This window comes from Bufo bufo, chromosome 7 (genome assembly GCF_905171765.1).
Source record: "Bufo bufo chromosome 7, aBufBuf1.1, whole genome shotgun sequence".
NCBI classification, from domain to species: Eukaryota; Metazoa; Chordata; class Amphibia; order Anura; family Bufonidae; genus Bufo; species Bufo bufo.
In genome coordinates this window covers 172,072,231-172,093,802 of record NC_053395.1, presented here as the reverse complement: position 1 = coordinate 172,093,802, position 21,572 = coordinate 172,072,231, and positions in this window count along the sequence as shown.

The window sequence follows — 21,572 nt, the reverse complement described above, 5'->3', positions numbered from 1 at the left end:
AAAGAGTTATTTACAGTGACATTATGTTTTGGATTTCATATAACAGTTATATATTGTGTTCGCAGAAAAGATTCAGTAAAATGAATGTAAGGTAAGCTCAATGACACAGCAGAATTATCAACAGAAAGCATAGAGTTAAACTGTTACTGCACAGGAGTCTTGACCAATCACAGCCAGCCTCACACTGAGCCTGTGTGGGAAGAGTCATTACACCAGAGGAGAGGAGCTGAACAGACATTCATTCCACTAAGAGATGACTTTTATGAGAACAAGAGGCCAAATAGGCATTTAGTACGGTTATGTGAGGTTCCTATTGTTAGTATTGTGAGTAGAACTGTATACTGAACCAGTTGTATATGTTTGTTCACAGTTCCATCAAACTGAACTGCTCATACCAGATCATACTGAGCCATTAAAGCAAACTGTTAACAAACTGTGCAAATCATATCACAATCTGCGTACAAACAAACCAATAGCAAATGTCAGATATGCCTCTCAGAGAGAATAAAGTGCTTAAATAACTTAAAGTGAGAGTACAGATACTGAAGAGAGAAATATATCCACGATTTATGTTGAATGACAAGATTGAACAGTTGAACCACCATCTTAAATCACCATCTTAACCACTTCCCGCAACTGTAACGCCGAAAGGCGTCATCGCGGCGGCTCCCCCAGGCTACGCTAACGCCAATAGGCGTCATCTCGCGTGAGCCGAGATTTCCTGTGAACGCGCGCACACAGGCGCGCGCGCTCACAGGAACGGAAGGTAAGAGAGTTGATCTCCAGCCTGCCAGCGGCGATCGTTCGCTGGCAGGCTGGAGATGTGTTTTTTTTAACCCCTAACAGGTATATTAGACGCTGTTTTGATAACAGCGTCTAATATACCTGCTACCTGGTCCTCTGGTGGTCCCCTTTGTTTGGATCGACCACCAGAGGACACAGGTAGCTCAGTAAAGTCCCACCAAGCACCACTACACTACACTACACCCCCCCCCCGTCACTTATTAACCCCTTATTAGCCCCTGATCACCCCATATAGACTCCCTGATCACCCCCCTGTCATTGATCACCCCCCTGTCATTGATCACCCCCCTGTAAAGCTCCATTCAGACGTCCGCATGATTTTTACGGATCCACTAATAGATGGATCGGATCCGCAAAACGCATCCGGACGTCTGAATGAAGCCTTACAGGGGCGTGATCAATGACTGTGGTGATCACCCCATATAGACTCCCTGATCACCCCCCTGTCATTGATCACCCCCCTGTCATTGATCACCCCCCTGTAAAGCTCCATTCAGACGTCCGCATGATTTTTACGGATCCACTGATAGATGGATCGGATCCGCAAAACGCATCCGGACGTCTGAATGAAGCCTTACAGGGGCATGATCAATGACTGTGGTGATCACCCCATATAGACTCCCTGATCACCCCCCTGTAAAGCTCCATTCAGATGTCCGCATGATTTTTACGGATGCACTGATAGATGGATCGGATCCGCAAAACGCATCCGGACGTCTGAATGAAGCCTTACAGGGGCATGATCAATGATTGTGGTGATCACCCCATATAGACTCCCTGATCACCCCCCTGTCATTGATCACCCCCCTGTAAAGCTCCATTCAGATGTCCGCATGATTTTTACGGATGCACTGATAGATGGATCGGATCCGCAAAACGCATACGGACATCAGAATGAAGCCTTACAGGGGCATGATCAATGACTGTGGTGATCACCCCCCTGTCATTGATTACCCCCCCGTAAAGCTCCATTCAGATGTCCGCATGATTTTTACGGATGCACTGATAGATGGATCGGATCCGCAAAACGCATCCGGACGTCTGAATGAAGCCTTACAGGGGCATGATCAATGACTGTGGTGATCACCCCCCTGTCATTGATTACCCCCCTGTAAAGCTCCATTCAGATGTCCGCATGATTTTTACGGATGCACTGATAGATGGATCGGATCCGCAAAACGCATCCGGACGTCTGAATGAAGCCTTACAGGGGCATGATCAATGACTGTGGTGATCACCCCCCTGTCATTGATTACCCCCCTGTAAAGCTCCATTCAGATGTCCGCATGATTTTTACGGATGCACTGATAGATGGATCGGATCCGCAAAACGCATCCGGACGTCTGAATGAAGCCTTACACGGGCGTGATCAATGACTGTGGTTATCACCCCATATAGACTCCCTGATCACCCCCCTGTCATTGATTACACCCCTGTCATTGATCACCCCCCTGTAAAGCTCCATTCAGATGTCCGCATGATTTTTACGGATCCACTGATAGATGGATCGGATCCGCAAAACGCATCCGGACGTCTAAATGAAGCCTTACAGGGGCGTGATCAATGACTGTGGTGATCACCCCATATAGACTCCCTGATCACCCCCCTGTCATTGATTACCCCCCTGTAAAGCTCCATTCAGACGTCCGCATGATTTTTACGGATCCACTGATAGATGGATCGGATCCGCAAAACGCATCCGGACGTCTGAATGAAGCCTTACAGGGGCATGATCAATGACTGTGGTGATCACCCCATATAGACTCCCTGATCACCCCCCTGTCATTGATTACCCCCCTGTAAAGCTCCATTCAGACGTCCGCATGATTTTTACGGATCCACTGATAGATGGATCGGATCCGCAAAACGCATCCGGACGTCTGAATGAAGCCTTACACGGGCGTGATCAATGACTGTGGTTATCACCCCATATAGACTCCCTGATCACCCCCCTGTCATTGATTACACCCCTGTCATTGATCACCCCCCTGTAAAGCTCCATTCAGATGTCCGCATGATTTTTACGGATCCACTGATAGATGGATCGGATCCGCAAAACGCATCCGGACGTCTAAATGAAGCCTTACAGGGGCGTGATCAATGACTGTGGTGATCACCCCATATAGACTCCCTGATCACCCCCCTGTCATTGATTACCCCCCTGTAAAGCTCCATTCAGACGTCCGCATGATTTTTACGGATCCACTGATAGATGGATCGGATCCGCAAAACGCATCCGGACGTCTGAATGAAGCCTTACAGGGGCATGATCAATGACTGTGGTGATCACCCCATATAGACTCCCTGATCACCCCCCTGTCATTGATTACCCCCCTGTAAAGCTCCATTCAGATGTCCGCATGATTTTTACGGATCCACTGATAGATGGATCGGATCCGCAAAACGCATCCAGACGTCTGAATGAAGCCTTACACGGGCGTGATCAATGACTGTGGTTATCACCCCATATAGACTCCCTGATCACCCCCCTGTCATTGATCACCCCCCCTGTCATTGATCACCCCCCTGTCATTGATCACCCCCCTGTCATTGATCACCCCTCTGTAAGGCTCCATTCAGACATTTTTTTGGCCCAAGTTAGCGGAAATTTTTTTTTTTTTTTTCTTACAAAGTCTCATATTCCACTAACTTGTGTCAAAAAATAAAATCTCACATGAACTCACCATACCCCTCACGGAAACCAAATGCGTAAATTTTTTTAGACATTTATATTCCAGACTTCTTCTCACGCTTTAGGGCCCCTAGAATGCCAGGGCAGTATAAATACCCCACATGTGACCCCATTTCGGAAAGAAGACACCCCCAGGTATTCCGTGAGGGGCATATTGAGTCCATGAAAGATTGAAATTTTTGTCCCAAGTTAGCGGAACGGGAGACTTTGTGAGAAAAAAATTAAAAATATCAATTTCCGCTAACTTGTGCCAAAAAAAAAAAATTTCTATGAACTCGCCATGCCCCTCATTGAATACCTTGGGGTGTCTTCTTTCCAAAATGGGGTCACATGTGGGGTATTTATACTGCCCTGGCATTCTAGGGGCCCCAAAGCGTGAGAAGAAGTCTGGTATCCAAATGTCTAAAAATGCCCTCCTAAAAGGAATTTGGGCACCTTTGCGCATCTAGGCTGCAATAAAGTGTCACACATCTGGTATCGCCGTACTCAGGAGAAGTTGGGGAATGTGTTTTGGGGTGTCATTTTACATATACCCATGCTGGGTGAGAGAAATATCTTGGTCAAATGCCAACTTTGTATAAAAAAATGGTAAAAGTTGTCTTTTGCCAAGATATTTCTCTCACCCAGCAAGGGTATATGTAAAATGACACCCCAAAACACATTCCCCAACTTCTCCTGAATACGGCGATACCACATGTGTGACACTTTTTTGCAGCCTAGGTGGGCAAAGGGGCCCATATTCCAAAGAGCACCTTTAGGATTTCACAGGTCATTTACCTACTTACCACACATTAGGGCCCCTGGAAAATGCCAGGGCAGTATAACTACCCCACAAGTGACCCCATTTTGGAAAGAAGACACCCCAAGGTATTCCGTGAGGGGCATGGCAAGTTCCTAGAATTTTTTATTTTTTGTCACAAGTTAGTGGAAAATGATGATTTTTTTTTTTTTTTTTTTTTTTTTCATACAAAGTCTCATATTCCACTAACTTGTGACAAAAAATAAAAACTTCCATGAACTCACTATGCCCATCAGCGAATACCTTGGGGTCTCTTCTTTCCAAAATGGGGTCACTTGTGGGGTAGTTATACTGCCCTGGCATTCTAGGGGCCCAAATGTGTGGTAAGGAGTTTGAAATCAAATTCTGTAAAAAATGACCTGTGAAATCCGAAAGGTGCTCTTTGGAATATGGGCCCCTTTGCCCACCTAGGCTGCAAAAAAGTGTCACACATCTGGTATCCCCGTACTCAGGAGAAGGTGGGGAATGTGTTTTGGGGTGTCATTTTACATATACCCCTGCTGGGTGAGAGAAATATCTTGGCAAAAGACAACTTTTCCCATTTTTTTATACAAAGTTGGCATTTGACCAAGATATTTATCTCACCCCGCATGGGTATATGTAAAAAGACACCCCAAAACACATTCCTCAACTTCTCCTGAATACAGAGATACCAGATGTGTGACACTTTTTTGCAGCCTAGGTGGGCAAAGGGGCCCATATTCCAAAGAGCACCTTTCGGATTTCACAGGTCATTTTTTACAGAATTTGATTTCAAACTCCTTACCACACATTCGGGCCCCTAGAATGCCAGGGCAGTATAACTACCCCACAAGTGACCCCATTTTGGAAAGAAGAGACCCCAAGGTATTCGCTGATGGGCATAGTGAGTTCATGGAAGTTTTTATTTTTTGTCACAAGTTAGTGGAATATGAGACTTTGTATGAAAAAAAAAAAAAAATAATAAAATCATCATTTTCCACTAACTTGTGACAAAAAATAAAAAATTCTAGGAACTTGCCATGCCCCTCACGGAATACCTTGAGGTGTCTTCTTTCCAAAATGGGGTCACTTGTGGGGTAGTTATACTGCCCTGGCATTCTAGGGGCCCGAATGTGTGGTAAGGAGTTTGAAATCAAATTCTGTAAAAAATGACCTGTGAAATCCGAAAGGTGCTCTTTGGAATATGGGCCCCTTTGCCCACCTAGGCTGCAAAAAAGTGTCACACATCTGGTATTGCCGTACTCAGGAGAAGGTGGGGAATGTGTTTTGGGGTGTCATTTTACATATACCCATGCTGGGTGAGAGAAATATCTTGGCAAGAGACAACTTTTCCCATTTTTTTATACAAAGTTGGCATTTGACCAAGATATTTATCTCACCCAGCATGGGTATATGTAAAATGACACCCCAAAACACATTCCTCAACTTCTCCTGAGTACGTAGATACCAGATGTGTGACACTTTTTTGCAGCCTAGGTGGGCAAAGGGGCCCACATTCCAAAAGCACCTTTCGGATTTCACTCGTCATTTTTTACAGAATTTGATTTCAAACTCCTTACCACACATTTGGGCCCCTAGAATGCCAGGGCAGTATAACTACCCCACAAGTGACCCCATTTTGGAAAGAAGAGACCCCAAGGTATTTCGTGATGGGCATAGTGAGTTCATAGAAGTTTTTATTTTTTGTCACAAGTTAGTGGAATATGAGACTTTGTAGGAAAAAAAATAAAATAAAAAAAAATCATCATTTTCCGCTAACTTGTGACAAAAAATAAAAAGTTCTATGAACTCACTATGCCCATCAGCGAATACCTTAGGGTGTGTACTTTCCGAAATGGGGTCATTTGTGGGGTGTTTGTACTGTCTGGGCATTGTAGAACCTCAGGAAACATGACAGGTGCTCAGAAAGTCAGAGCTGCTTCAAAAAGCGGAAATTCACATTTTTGTACCATAGTTTGTAAACGCTATAACTTTTACCCAAACCATTTTTTTTTTACCCAAACATTTTTTTTTTATCAAAGACATGTAGAACTATAAATTTAGAGCAAAATTTCTATATGGATCTCGTTTTTTTTGCAAAATTTTACAACTGAAAGTGAAAAATGTCATTTTTTTGCAAAAATATCGTTAAATTTCGATTAATAACAAAAAAAGTAAAAATGTCAGCAGCAATGAAATACCACCAAATGAAAGCTCTATTAGTGAGAAGAAAAGGAGGTAAAATTCATTTGGGTGGTAAGTTGCATGACCGAGCAATAAACGGTGAAAGTAGTGTAGTGCCGATTTGTAAAAAAGGGCCTGGTCTTTAGGGGGGTATAAACCTGTGGTCCTTAAGTGGTTAAACCACCATCTTATGCATGCCTCCATTTTGTGATACTTTATGCAACACGTGTTTGTACATGGACTATCTGCTGCGGAGGTGGCAGTGTTATACACTCACCTAAAGAATTATTAGGAACACCATACTAATACGGTGTTGGACCCCCTTTTGCCTTCAGAACTGCCTTAATTCTACGTGGCATTGATTCAACAAGGTGCTGATAGCATTCTTTAGAAATGTTGGCCCATATTGATAGGATAGCATCTTGCAGTTGATGGAGATTTGAGGGATGCACATCCAGGGCACGAAGCTCCCGTTCCACCACATCCCAAAGATGCTCTATTGGGTTGAGATCTGGTGACTGTGGGGGCCATTTTAGTACAGTGAACTCATTGTCATGTTCAAGAAACCAATTTGAAATGATTCAAGCTTTGTGACATGGTGCATTATCCTGCTGGAAGTAGCCATCAGAGGATGGATACATGTTCTCATTCTGTTTACGCCAAATTCGGACTCTACCATTTGAATGTCTCAACAGAAATCGAGACTCATCAGACCAGGCAACATTTTTCCAGTCTTAAACAGTCCAATTTTGGTGAGCTCGTGCAAATTGTAGCCTCTTTTTCCTATTTGTAGTGGAGATGAGTGGTACCCGGTGGGGTCTTCTGCTGTTGTAGCCCATCCGCCTCAAGGTTGTGCGTGTTGTGGCTTCACAAATGCTTTGCTGCATACCTCGGTTGTAACGAGTGGTTATTTCAGTCAACGTTGCTCTTCTATCAGCTTGAATCAGTCGGCCCATTCTCCTCTGTCCTCTAGCATCCACAAAGCATTTTTGCCCACAGGAATGCCGCATACTGGATGTTTTTCCCTTTTCACACCATTCTTTGTAAACCCTAGAAATGGTTGTGCGTGGAAATCCCAGTAACGGAGCAGATTGTGAAATACTCAGACCGGCCCGTCTGGCACCAACAACCATGCCACGCTCAAAATTGCTTAAATCACCTTTCTTTCTAATTCTGACATTCAGTTTGGAGTTCAGGAGATTGTCTTGACCAGGACCACACCCCTAAATGCATTGAAGCAACTGCCATGTGATTGGTTGACTAGAGAATTGCATTAATGAGAAATAGAACAGGTGTTCCTAATAATTCTTTAGGTGAGTGTATATGAAGAAAAAGTTATTTTAAGCATTTGATGTGCTCTTTAAGCCTACCGTTTCCATAGAACGGCGCTAGAAGAATTAAAGCAGAGTAACATACAGTCTGGTTGGACAAAAAAGATATAGAAATAGGATGATGAAAAAAATTGAGTCCCGATTTGTGATAAACTTGATAACAGCTTTACTTGAATAAACTTTCATCGGGAACGAATCTTCCAACTTTGTCTTAGTCACCAGCAGGCTTTGGCATTAATTCTGGCAGGCAAACACACTCGGCTCTGCTACATCAGTTACTCTCTGGCTCTGCTGTGTTGTCAGGATTAAATAGGAAGCTTTCCTTTGCTGTGCTGTATGCTGCAACTTAACTTTTGTAATCTGGTCTGTCTCTCACTTCATCCAGGGAACTTTCTCCTTGGCTTCTGAGGCTTCAGGCGTTGGCCTCAGTGTCCAGCAGAGCTGAGAGCTGAAGGTGCTCTAGCTGGCCTAGGCAAGGCTCGCCCAGCAGGGACGAGCTCCTGCCACACAGCCTCCCTTGGCAGGGGGGTAGGCTAGACTCTCACTGACCTTCACTTCAATTATCTAAACTCCTCCCCAGAAGGAGATGAGAATGGAAAGAAGATTCCATCCTGTGTCCCTGTAGCTCTGCCATGTATGCCGCCATCTGCTGGTGAACCAGGTACATTACATTAAACATAACAGTTTCATAGAAATAAATATACACATTTTGCAGGACCTGGAAATAAGTGCATAGATTATGTTATATTAACCATAACAGATAGTGGAGAGGTGTAAAAGGTGGTAGTGCACCTCTGGGGCGTTACATTCCCCGGCACTTAAGAACCAAGCCGTCCTCGGCTTGTGCTTAGGGTAAACATATAAATATGATCTCAGGGTACCTGGGAAAATACTAAGTGCTGCATGAGAATACACTGAAACAGACTAACATATAAGACGGCTAGAAGGCCTCTAGGTTCCTGCCAGTATGAGTAGGGTGTCTAGTTTGCCCTTCTCGTTAAAACCAGTGATCCAACAAGTCTGCACCAAGCGCTCAAATACTCCACACAGGACTTTGGCTATAGTCGTATATGGAGCGTGGAGGTGTCATGTACTGTAATCCCTCCACGATGCTATGAGACGTCCGCAAATAGAAGGGTGGCTTCATCCTGTATTCCCTTACTAGCACCAAGGCCTTATAATGCTTTACGCTTTGTCACCTTGATGACTGAACAGGTAACTACACACAATTTCCCTAAGGCGGTGCCCCATACCTTAGGACATAAATAGACTAGGAGAAGGAGCCGGTTCTCTCCCATATCTCAATGAGGGTTATTACCTCCAAACACACATTAGCAGCAAGGTTACCCTTCACGATCTTATATCTGCTTGTGACGTATGTTAACGTCCTCAGAGGTAGTCCATAATAACTAAGCAATAAGGTGCTGACTATCTGGTTAAAAGTATTAAGTGCAAAGTCCATGCAAAAATGCACAGTATCACATTGTTGTACCTGCAAAAGAATACACACAATGGGCAAAAGTGCTTAAACGTTGCTGAAAATGTAAAAGGTTAGTACAAATATTTAAGGCAAATAGATAAGGCGCATTTTTAATGCAAGAAAACAGTGCAATAATAAAACCACATTAGAGTCTCTTTTCTTCATGTTTGAATGTACACCGAATGTGCACCAAACTGGAACTTTAAGTGCAACAACGTCTATCAAGTACAACAGAGTCCCTTGTAATCCATAGGATATAGGGCAACGTCATTATTTGTAATCCATGGGAAATAATGTCATTTGTAATCCAAATGAGGTAGTAAAAGTCACTTGTAATCCACATAAGGCAATAATGTCATTTGTAATCCACATGGGTAGCAATGTAGTATAGCAGCACAGGTTGAGTAGAGATGGCCTTGCGGTTTGCTCAGCTGTCATTTCACGGCGAACCTTGCACGTTCACGGTTCGCCAAACAGGCGAACATATGGCGATGTCTGCCAGCGCCATATTCTTAGCATTGTGAAGAACTTTGACCCATGACACATCCATCAGGTGGGACAGGGCAGCCAATTGAGACGTTTCAGCACATGGACACACCCCCTACCCTATAAATAAACCTGATCTGGCAGCCATTTTACATTCTGTCTTGCCAGTGTAGGGAGAGGTTGCTGTGTGAAGCAGGGACAGACTTTTTAGGGACACCATGTACAAGTTGGATGGCTGGCACTTTTCATGTGTTCACTCGGTGCTCTGTGATGGGAAGATGTCCCAATAATTGTATAAATCAATTCACGGCACTTTGTAGTGTCCCTCTTTTGTGAGGTCATGCCTATGTCTATATTAATCACTATGTTAACAATTCTATTATGTATACTAATGACATGTATAATGCTTATTGGTGTGGAGTAAACTGTATGAGTCCTTCCTATATATTATTGCAATGATATGCCCATATTACTATATACATTTCTATACACATCGATGTTAGCCCGCTTATTATCTGTTTCACTATTTCTGGACACTTCATGCCTCTATTGCGCGTCAAGCTCTCCGGCGCATGCGCCGATCCATCCCCAGGTACATGTGACACAGTGCCACATGATCGGACTTCATTGTCAGGATTTCCCTTATAGCACACAGAATAATACTGCGCACGTATCTATGAGGTCAGACGCTCCTCGTACTATCGCGCGATTAGAATGCCTTTTATACCGGACATACGCAGTCCGGGAGGACCGAAACGTTGGCCAAATTAAACAGAAAACCACTGGTGGCCTAAATAAATACTTAAGCTTCATTTTGCAATTTTCGAGTGCCGTGAATTGATTTATACTGTTAGAGACACCAAACGCTAGCTAATAGGGCCACAAAAGTCCTTTTAAGGACTGGTATAGGAGTGCTATCGATAGGTGTGACATACTGAGGGGTGTGATATACTTATAATATACTTTCTAACATAGAAAGTATATTATAGTGCATTTGTATTGTGCAGCAGTTGTGTGCGGTTCTGCTGAGATACCGCAGATAGATAGAGGGACAAACGCAATTGGAAAAGGCAATTGCAACTGGTGTGATATACCTGTTCCCCCCCAAAAAAAAAACTGCTTGAGGGGTGTGATATACCTATAATATACCGTCTAACATAGAAAGTTTTTTATAGTGCATTTGTATTGTGCAGCAGTTGTGTGCGGTCCTGCTGAGATACAGCAGCTAGATAGAGGGACAAACGTTATTGGAATAACTAATTGCAACTGGTGTGATATATCTGTTGCCCCCCAAAAAAGTGATTACGGGGTGCGATTTACCTGCTTCCACAAAATATTGATTGAGGGGTGTGAAACACCGGCTTTCACCAAATATAGATTGAGGCCTGCGATACACCAGCTTCCACCAAATATTGATTAAGGGGTTTGATATACCAGCTTCCAGCAAATACTCATTATTGGGTTCTATATACCTGTTTTCACAAAATACTGATACAGGGTATTGATATACCGGCTTCCACCAAATATTGATTGAGGCCTGAGATACACAGCTTCCACCAAATATTGAATAAGGGGTTTGATTTACCGGCTTCCAGCAAATACTCATTATTGGGTTCTATATATCGGTTTCCACAAAATACTGATAGAGGGTATTAATATACCGGCTTCCACCAAATATTGATTGAGGCCTGCAAAACACCAGCTTCCACCAAATATTGATTAAGGGGTTTAATTTACCAGCTTCCAGCAAATACTCATTATTGGGTTCTATATACCGGTTTCCACAAAATACTGATACAGGATATTGATATACCGGATTCCACCAAATATTGATTTAGGCCTGCGATACACCGGCTTTCACCAAATATTGATTAAGGGGTGTGATATACCAGCTTCCAGCAAGTACTCATTATTGGGTTCTATTAACCTGTTTCCACAAAATACTAATAGAGGGTATTGATATACCGGCTTCCACCAAATATTGATTAAGGCCTGCGATACACCAACTTCCACCAAATATTGATTAAGGGGTTTGATTTACCAGCTTCCAGCAAATACTCATTATTGGGTTCTATATACCGGTTTCCACAAAATACTGATACAGGGGATTGATATACCGGCTTCCACTAAATATTGATTAAGGACGCGATACACCAGCTTACACCAAATATTGATTAAGGGGTTTGATTTACCGGCTTCCAGCAAATACTCATTATTAGGTTCTAAATCCCTTATCTACGAAATACTGATATAGGGTATTGATATACCTGCTTCCACAAAATATTGATTGAGGCCTGCGATATTCCTGGTTCGACAAATACTGCTCTTCTATAGGGACTTTGTCACAGGGTCATTTTGAAAATGACAGGCAGAGGAAAAGGCAGGCCATTCCGCAGGGGTGGTAGGGGTCGGGCAGGTGAACCAGGCTGTAGCCTAAGTGGGAAGTTGGAGAAGATGCGTGCGATTACGTCAAAGGACGCACCAGAGTTGCTTGAGTGGCTCACTCAGCCCTCCGCTTCTGCACCATCTTCATCCTTTGTATCAGAACCCCCCTCACTCTCTGTTGTGTGCAACTCCAAAGACACCACCACCACCACCATAGCCCCTCCACTAGAGACAGAGGAATTATTTTCCCATCCATTCCCAGACCTTACGATGCGCAGCCATTCTTGGCATCGGATGAGGAAGAGGAGGTAGCAACGGCCCCGACCCAGCGGTCTGGCGACAGTACACAGATCGGCCCAAGGAAGGTGAAGGCGACAATGAAGACGTGTCAATGGACGTCACGTGGGTGCCCAGAAGAGAGGAAGAGGAGGGGAGTTCAGAGGGAGAGACGGAGCAGCAGATAGGGAGGAGAAGCAGGCAGAACTCGCAGTGCACAGGAGGCAAAAATCAGACTGCAAATGTATTAGGAGCGAGCCATCCACCATACACTGTCACATCTGGTGCTCCCAGGATGCTGACACATGGCTCCACAGTGTGGGCTTTTTTAAACGTGTCAGCTACTGACAATAGTGTTGCCATCTGCAGCCTGTGCTGGCAACGCATAAGTCGCGGTAAGCAACAACGTCAGAACCCACAAAGCCACACTCCCAGATCTCCATGTCCTGCCTATTCTCCTTCTCCTCTCTCCTCCCATTTGTTCTCCACTCCACCTTCATCCGTGCCGTCATCACATTCATCTGGCAAAAGGCAGGCTTCCGTGGCCCAAATGTTTGAATATAAAAAGTTGATGACGCCAGATAACCCTCTTGCCCAACGGCTGACCGCCGGCTTGTAGGAACTGCTAGCCCGCCAACTACTGCCATTTAAACTGGTGGACTTGGAGGCCTTTAGAAAATGTGTGGCCATTGCCACACCACAATGGAAGGTCCCCGGAAGGAAATATTTCTCCCAGAAAGGCATCCCAGAGCTATATGGCCATGTTCAGTGGCAAGTGAATGTATCTCTGACAGTGTCAGTGCCGAGATACATCTGACCACAGAAACGTGGTCTAGCAAACACGGGCAGGGAAGATACATAACTTTTACTGCCCACGGGGTGAACCTTCTGACGGCTGTCAAGCATGCAACCCGTGGCACCTGTGTGGATTTGGTGTTACCGCCACAGATTGCATGCAGACCTGCCTTTTCTTCTTCTCCTCCTACTCCCTCCTCTGTCATCTCCTCGGCTGACTCCTCCTTTTCCACTGCTACCGCCTCTTCCGCTGCACCCTCCAAGCTCCCCAGAACCTATTCTACGTGCCAGGTGAGACGTTGCCATGCTGTGCTGCGGCTGTTGTGCCTGAAAGCCAAGAGCCACACCAGTCCTGCACTCCAGCTCTGCGATAACAGGCCGATCAGTGGCTAACCCTGCTAAATTTGACAGTTGGTAAAGTGGTGTGCGACAATGGTGCCAATCTGCTGAGCGTGCTGAAACTGGGCAAAATGACACACGTGCCGCGCATGGCACACGTACTAAACTTAGTCGTGCAGCGATTCGTTGCTAAATACCCTGGGGTCCAGGACATCTCGCGGCAGGCCAGGAAAATCTCTGGGCATTTTAGAAGATCTTACACAGCCATGACTTGCCTTGCTGAAATTCAGCGGCGACACCACTTGCCCGTCAGACGTCTGATTTGTGACAGCCCGACGCGCTGGAACTCCACCTTGTATATGGAGCATATTTTTTGAGCATATAGTCTACTGGCCTGCAGTAACATTGATATCCATTGAACGTCTAATATACCTCCAGCCACATAATCACTTGATTTTTTCTGTACGGTGAATGCATAATGTTTGGGGCCTGTACTTCACTAGCCTACATTAAAATTGATATCCAATGACCGTCGAATAAACCTCCAGCCACATAATCACTTGATGTTTTCTGTCCAGTGAATGAATAATTTTTGGGGCCTATAGTCCACTAGCCTGCAGTAAAATTAATATTCATTGACCGCCTAATGTACCTCCAGCCACATTATCAATTGTTCTTTTCTGTACGGTAAATAAATAGTTTTTGGGGCCTGTAGTCCACTGGCCTGCAGTAAAATTGATATCTATTGACTGTCTAATGTACCTCCATCCAAATAATCACTTGATGTTTTCTGTACGGTGAATGAATAATTTTTGGGGCCTGTAGTCCACTGGCCTGCAGTAAAATTGATATCCATTGACCGTCTAATATACCTCCAGCCACATAATCACTTGATGTTTTCTGTATGGTGAATGCATAATGTTAGGGGCCTTTACTCCACTGGCCTGCATTAAAATTGATAGCCAATGACCGTCTAATATACCTCCAGCCACATAATCACTTGATCTTTTCTGTCCGCTGAATGCATAATTTTTGGGGCCTGTAATCTAACTGGCCAACAGTAAAATTGATATCCAATGACCGTCTTATATACCTACAGCCACATAATCACTTGATATTTGCTGTCCGGGGGTAATGAATAATTTTTGGGGCCTGTAGTCCACTGGCCTGCATTCAAATTGTATACATTGACCGTCTAATATACCTCCAGCCACATAATCACTTGATGTTTTATGTCCGGCGAATGAGTAATTTTTGGGGCCTATAGTCCTCTGGCCTGCAGTAAAATTGATATCCATCTACCGTCTAATATAACTCCAGCCACATAATCACTTGATGTTTTCTTTACGGTGAATGAATAATTTTTGGGGCCTGTAGTGCACTGGCCTGCAGTAAAATTGATATTCATCCACCTTCTAATATACCTCCACCCACATAATCACTTGATGTTTTATGGTCAGGTGAATGAATCATTTTTGGGGCCTATAGTCCTCTGGCCTACAGTAATATTTTTATCCATCCACTGTCTAATATACCTCCAGTCACATAATCACTTGATCTTTACTGTACGGTGAATGCCTAATGTTTGGGGTCTTTACTCCACTGGCCTGCATTAAAATTGATATCCAATGACCGTCTAATATACCTCCAGCCACATAATCCCTTGAGGTTTTATGTCTGGTGAATGAATAATTTTTTGGGCCTATTGTCCACTGGCCTGCAGTAAAATTGCTATATATTGACAGTCTAATATACCTCCAGCCACATAATCACTTGATCTTTTCTGTACGGTGAATGCCTAATGTTTGGGGCCTTTACTTCACTGACCTGCATTAAAATTGATATCCAATGACTGACTAATATACATCCAGCCACATAATCACTTGATCTTTTCTGTCCGGTGAATGCCTAATGTTTGGGGCTGTTACTCGACTGGCCTGCATTAAAATTGATATCCAATGACCGCCTAATGTACCTCCAGCCACATTATCAATTGTTCTTTTCTGTACGGTGGATTAATAATTTTTGGGGCTTGTAGTCTACTGGCCTGCAATAAATTTGATATCCATTGACCGTCTAATATACCTCCAGCCACATAATCACTTGATGTTTTCTGTACGGTGAATGAATAGTTTTTTGTGCCTGAAATGTAACTGGCCAACAGTAAAATTGATATCCAATGACCGCCTAATGTACCTCCATTAATATTATCAATTGTTCTTTTCTGTACGGTGAATAAATAATTTTTGGGGCCTATAGTCCACTGACCTACAGTAAAATTGATATCTATTGACCGTCTAATATACCTCCAGCCACATAATCACTTGATGTTTTCTGTACTGTGAATGAATAATTTTTGGGGCCTGTAGTCCTCTGGCCTGCAGTAAAATTAATATCCATTCACCGCCTGATGTGCCTCCAGCCACATTATCAATTGTTCTTTTCTGTACGGTGAATGAATAATTTTTGGGGCCTTTAGTCCACTGGCCTGCAGAAGAATTGATATTTATTGACTGTCTAATATAACTCCAGCCACATAATCACTTCATGTTTTATGTACGGTGAATGCATAATTTTTGGGTCCTTTCGTCTAACTGGCCAACAGTAAAATTGTTATACGGTGACCACCTAATGTACCTCCAGCCACACTATCAATTGTTCTTTTCTGTATGGTTAATCAATAATTTTTGGGGCCTTTTCTCCACTGGCCTGCAGTAAAATTAATATCCATTGACCGTTTTATATACCTCCAGCCACATAATCACTTGATGTTTTCTGTACGGTGAATGAATATTTTTGGGGGCCAGTAGTCCACTGGCCTGCAGTAAAATTGATATCCATTGACCGCTCAATCTACCTCCAGCCACATAATCACTTGATGTTTTTTGTACGGTGAATGCATAATGTTTGGGGCCTGTACTCCACTGGCTTGCAATAAAATTGATATCCAATGACCGTCTAATATACCGCCAGCCACATAATTACTTAACATAGAAACATAGAATGTGTCGGCAGATAAGAACCATTTGGCAAATCTAGTCTGCCCAATATACTGAATACTATGAATAGCCCATGGCCCTATCTTATATGAAGGATGGCCTTATGCCTATCCCATGCATGTATTAAATTTTAGTTGACAGATTTTTTACCATTCCTCTAGTTTTCCTAAATCCTTTTCCATTTGGTGTATCCCTCCAGGAACATCAACCCTGCTACAAATCTTTGTCATCAGCAAAAAGACACACCTTACCTTTTGCAATTTCGCTGATAAAGATATTAAACAATATGGGTCCCAGAACAGATCCCTGAAGTACCCCACTGGTAACAAGACCATGGTCTGAATATACTCCATTGACTACAACCCTCTGTTGTCTGTCCCTCAGCCACTGCCTAATCCATTCAACAATATGGGAGTCCAAGCACAAAGACTGCAATTTATTGATAAGCCTTCCATGTGGGACAGTATCAAAAGCCTTACTAAAGTCCAGATAAGTGACGTCTACTGCACCTCCGCCATCTATTATTTTAGTCACCCAATCAAAAAAATCAATAAGATTAGTTTGACATGATCTCCCTGAAGTAAACCCATGCTGTTTTTCATCTTTCAATCCATGGTATTTTAGATGTTCCACAATCCTCTCCTTAAGTATGGTTTCCATTAATTTCCCCACTATTGATGTCAGGCTTACCGGCCTATAGTTGCCTGATTCCTCCCTACTACCTTTCTTGTGAATGGGCACAACAGTTGCTAATTTCCAATCTTCTGGGACTCCTCCTGTTACCAGTGATTGGTTAAATAAATCTGCTAATGGTTTTGCTAGTTCACCGCTAAGCTCTTTTAATAGCTTTGGGTGTATCCCATCAGGTCCCTGTGACTATTTTGTATTAACTTTAGACAGCTGACTTAAAACCTCTTCCTCTGTAAAGACACATGCATCAAAAGATTCATTAGTCTTCCTTCCTAACTGAGGTCATTTTCCTTCATTTTCCTTTGTAAAAACTGAACAGAAGTATTCATTGAGGCAGTCAGCTAGTTCTTTATCTTCTTCCATATACCTTCCTTCTTAAGTTTTTAATTTGGTAATTCCTTGTTTTAGTTTCCTTTTTTCATTTATGTATCTGAAGAATGTCTTATCGCCTTTTTTCACTGACTGAGCTAATTTCTCTTCTGCCTGTGCTTTAGAAGCTTTTATAACTTGTTTGGCCGCTCTCTGCCTAATCTTATAAATTTGCCTGTCATCCTCGTTTTTTTTTTTTTATAATACTAAATGCTATATTTTAGTTTTTAATGATTTTGGCCACTTCTGCTGAGTACCACAGTGGTCTCTTCCTTTTTTTGCTTTTACTGACATGCCTAATGCAATTATCTGCTGCCTTCAATAGGGCCACTTTTAAGTAGTCCCATTTCTCCTGGACTCCATTGAAACTGTTCCAATCTGATAGGGACTCGTATACCACTAATCTAATTTTAGAAGTCAGTTTTTCTAAAATCTAAAACTTTTGTTTTTGTGTGGTGTGACTCAGTCACTGTATTAATAGTAAACCACACTGACTGGGGATCACTAGATCCCAAGCTTTCCCCTACAGTAATATCAGATACCAAATTCCCATTTTTTAATACTAAATCTAAAATGGCCTCCTTCCGGGTTGGCTCCTCAACTAATTGCTGTAGAGATAATCCCAATAGGGAATTTAGAATATCTGTACTCCTGGCAGAACTAGGTATTTTGGTTTCCAATTTACACCAGGAAGATTAAAGTCTCCCATAATGATAACTTCCCCTTTCAATTTCATTTTAGCTATTTTCTCAACTTGTAGATCATCTAATTCTTTGACTTGGCTAGGTGGTCTATATAATAACACCTACACGAGTTACCTTATGATTATCAAGCTGCAAGGTAACCCAAACTGACTCTAAATTGGTCTTGCTAACGTGTATTAAATTAGATTTTATGCGATCATTCACATACAGGGCCACCCCTCCCCCTTTCTTGCCTTCTCTGTCTTTCCTATATAGAGAGAACCCTGGTATTGTTATATCCCAGGCAATACTCCCATTGAACCATGTCTCAGTAACAGCCACTAAATCTATATTCTCAGATACCATTATAGACTCAGGTTCATTGATCTTATTCCCTAAACTGCGAGCATTTGTAGAAAAGACTCTGAGCTTGTCATTTCTTAACCTAAGCTACTGGCATTGTTCCGTGGGGCACATAATAAATGCTTAAACAGGGTAGCCAACCATTTATATGATTATGAAGGTTGGTGTACACAGGGCAGTGTTAGGGGAGTATTGGAGTGTCTGTCCTATCCCTACACTCACCCTATATATAGATCCTCAGCCCAGGGACGTCCCCTAGTGGTGGAGATTCCCTGTCCTCGTACCTGGACTGACTGCCCTACGTACACCCTCCTCTCAGTGAACAATACTCCGGTACCCTGTGAAAACGACGGGTAAATTCTGTGTCACAGGCAGGTTAGCACCTGTATAGACAACAGCCCATGTACAGTCGTGGCCAAAAGTTTTGAGAAAGACAAAAATATTAGTTTTCACAAAGTTTGTTGCTAAACTGCTTTTAGATCTTTGTTTGAGTTGTTTCTGTGATGTAGTGAAATATAATTACACTCACTTCATACGTTTCAAATACTTTTATCGACAATTACATGACATTTATGCAAACAGTCAGTATTTGCAGTGTTGGCCCTTCTTTTTCAGGACCTCTGCAATTCGACTGGGCATGCTCTCAATCAACTTCTGGGCCAATTCCTGATTGATAGCAACCCATTCTTTTATAATCACTTCTTGGAGTTTGTCAGAATTGGTAGGTTTTGTTTGTCCACCCGCCTCTTGAGGATTGACCACAAGTTCTCAATGGGATTAAGATCTGGGGAGTTTCCAGGCTATGGACCCAAAATGTCAACGTTTTGGTCCCCGAGCCACTTAGTTATCACTTTTGCCTTATGGCACGGTGCTCCATCGTGCTGGAAAATGCATTGTTCTTCACCAAACTGTTGTTGGATTGTTGGAAGAAGTTGCTGTTGGAGGGTGTTTTGGTACCATTCTTTATTCATGGCTGTGTTTTTGGGCAAAATTGCGAGTGAGCCCACTCCCTTGGATGAGAAGCAACCCCACACATGAATGGTCTCAGGATGCTTTACTGTTGGCATGACACAGGACTGATGGTAGCGCTCACCTTTTCTTCTCCGGACAAGCCTTTTTCCAGATGCCCCAAACAATTGGAAAGAGGCTTCATCTGAGAATATGACTTTGCCCCAGTCCTCAGCAGTCCATTCACCATACTTTCTGCAGAAGATCAATCTGTCCCTGATGTTTTTTTGGAGAGAAGTGGCTTCTTTGCTGCCCTTCTTGACGCCAGGCCATCTTCCAAAAGTCTTCGCCTCACTGTGCGTGCAGATGCGCTCACACCTGCCTGCTGCCATTCCTGAGCAAGCTCTGCACTGGTGGCACTCCGATCCCGCAGCTGAATCCTTTTTAGGAGACGATCCTGGCGCTTGCTAGACTTTCTTGGACGCCCTGAAGCCTTCTTAACAAGAATTGAACCTCTTTCCTTGAAGTTCTTGATGATCCTATAAATTGTTGATTGAGGTGCAATCTTAGTAGCCACAATATCCTTGCCTGTGAAGCCATTTTTATCCAACGCAATGATGGCTGCACGCGTTTCTTTGCAGGTCACCATGGTTAACAATGGAAGAACAATGATTTCAAGCATCACCCTCCTTTTAACATGTCAAGTCTGCCATTTTAACCCAATCAGCCTGACATAATGATCTCCAGCCTTGTGCTCATCAACATTCTCACCTGAGTTAACAAGACGATTACTGAAATGATCTCAGCAGGTCCTTTATTGACAGCAATGAAATGCAGTGGAAAGGTTTTCTTGGGATTAAGTTATTTTTCATGGCAAAGAAGGACTATGCAATTCATCTGATCACTCTTCATAACATTCTGGAGTATATGCAAATTGCTATTATAAAAACTTAAGCAGCAACTTTTCCAATTTCCAATATTTATGTAATTCTCAAAACTTTTGGCCACGATGGCAAAGACAAAAAAGACATATGGTGTAAGTCTCACCTATAATACCATGCAAAAAGCCCCTCTAGGGGCGTCAAAATATTAATACGCTCCCAGGCTAATTAACGCAAAACCCTGACGCGTTTCCCCTATTTTTAGGTTCATCAGGGGGTAAATAAACAGTCATGGGTAAACAGTCATAATGAAATCAAGATACTATTGATATACTTATGATACAGATGGAGGATGCAGGACCAGATAACGCAGACACTGATATGTGTATGGTACCAAGGGGATCAACAGATATTTTCCTACCTTCCATCTACAGGTGGGATATATCAGGCTACAAACTTAATTCATATTTATTCATACTTTTACCCCTTAATCTTTGAGACACTTACTTAGTATCCTAGGCGGTCAGATAAATCAGGAGCCCATTAAGTGTGGGGGCAAATTGCAAGTTGAAACAGCTGAGTATGGGGTATTTAGGGAGGCTGATAACTTAGTGTGTGACCACATGGAGGAACAGGATGATACCAGAACGCAAGTAATGTGAGTAAGGACCCCCTGATTTAATCTGGCAGGTTATAATTCTGGTCTGCAATGGAGCTTTATACTATATGTTTTTACAGCTTTGGACACTGGGTTGGCCCTCATCTTAATGGGCTCCTGATTTATCTGACCACCTAGGATACTAAGTAAGTGTCTCAAAGATTAAGGGGTAAAAGTATGAATAAATATGAATTAAGTTTGTAGCCTGATATATCCCACCTGTAGATGGAAGGTAGGAAAATATCTGTTGATCCCCTTGGTACCATACACATATCAGTGTCTGCGTTATCTGGTCCTGCATCCTCCATCTGTATCATAAGTATATCAATATTATCTTGATTTCATTATGACTGTTTATTTACCCCCTGATGAACCTAAAAATAGGGGAAACGCGTCAGGGTTTTGCGTTAATTATCCTGGGAGCGTATTAATATTTTGACGCCCCTAGA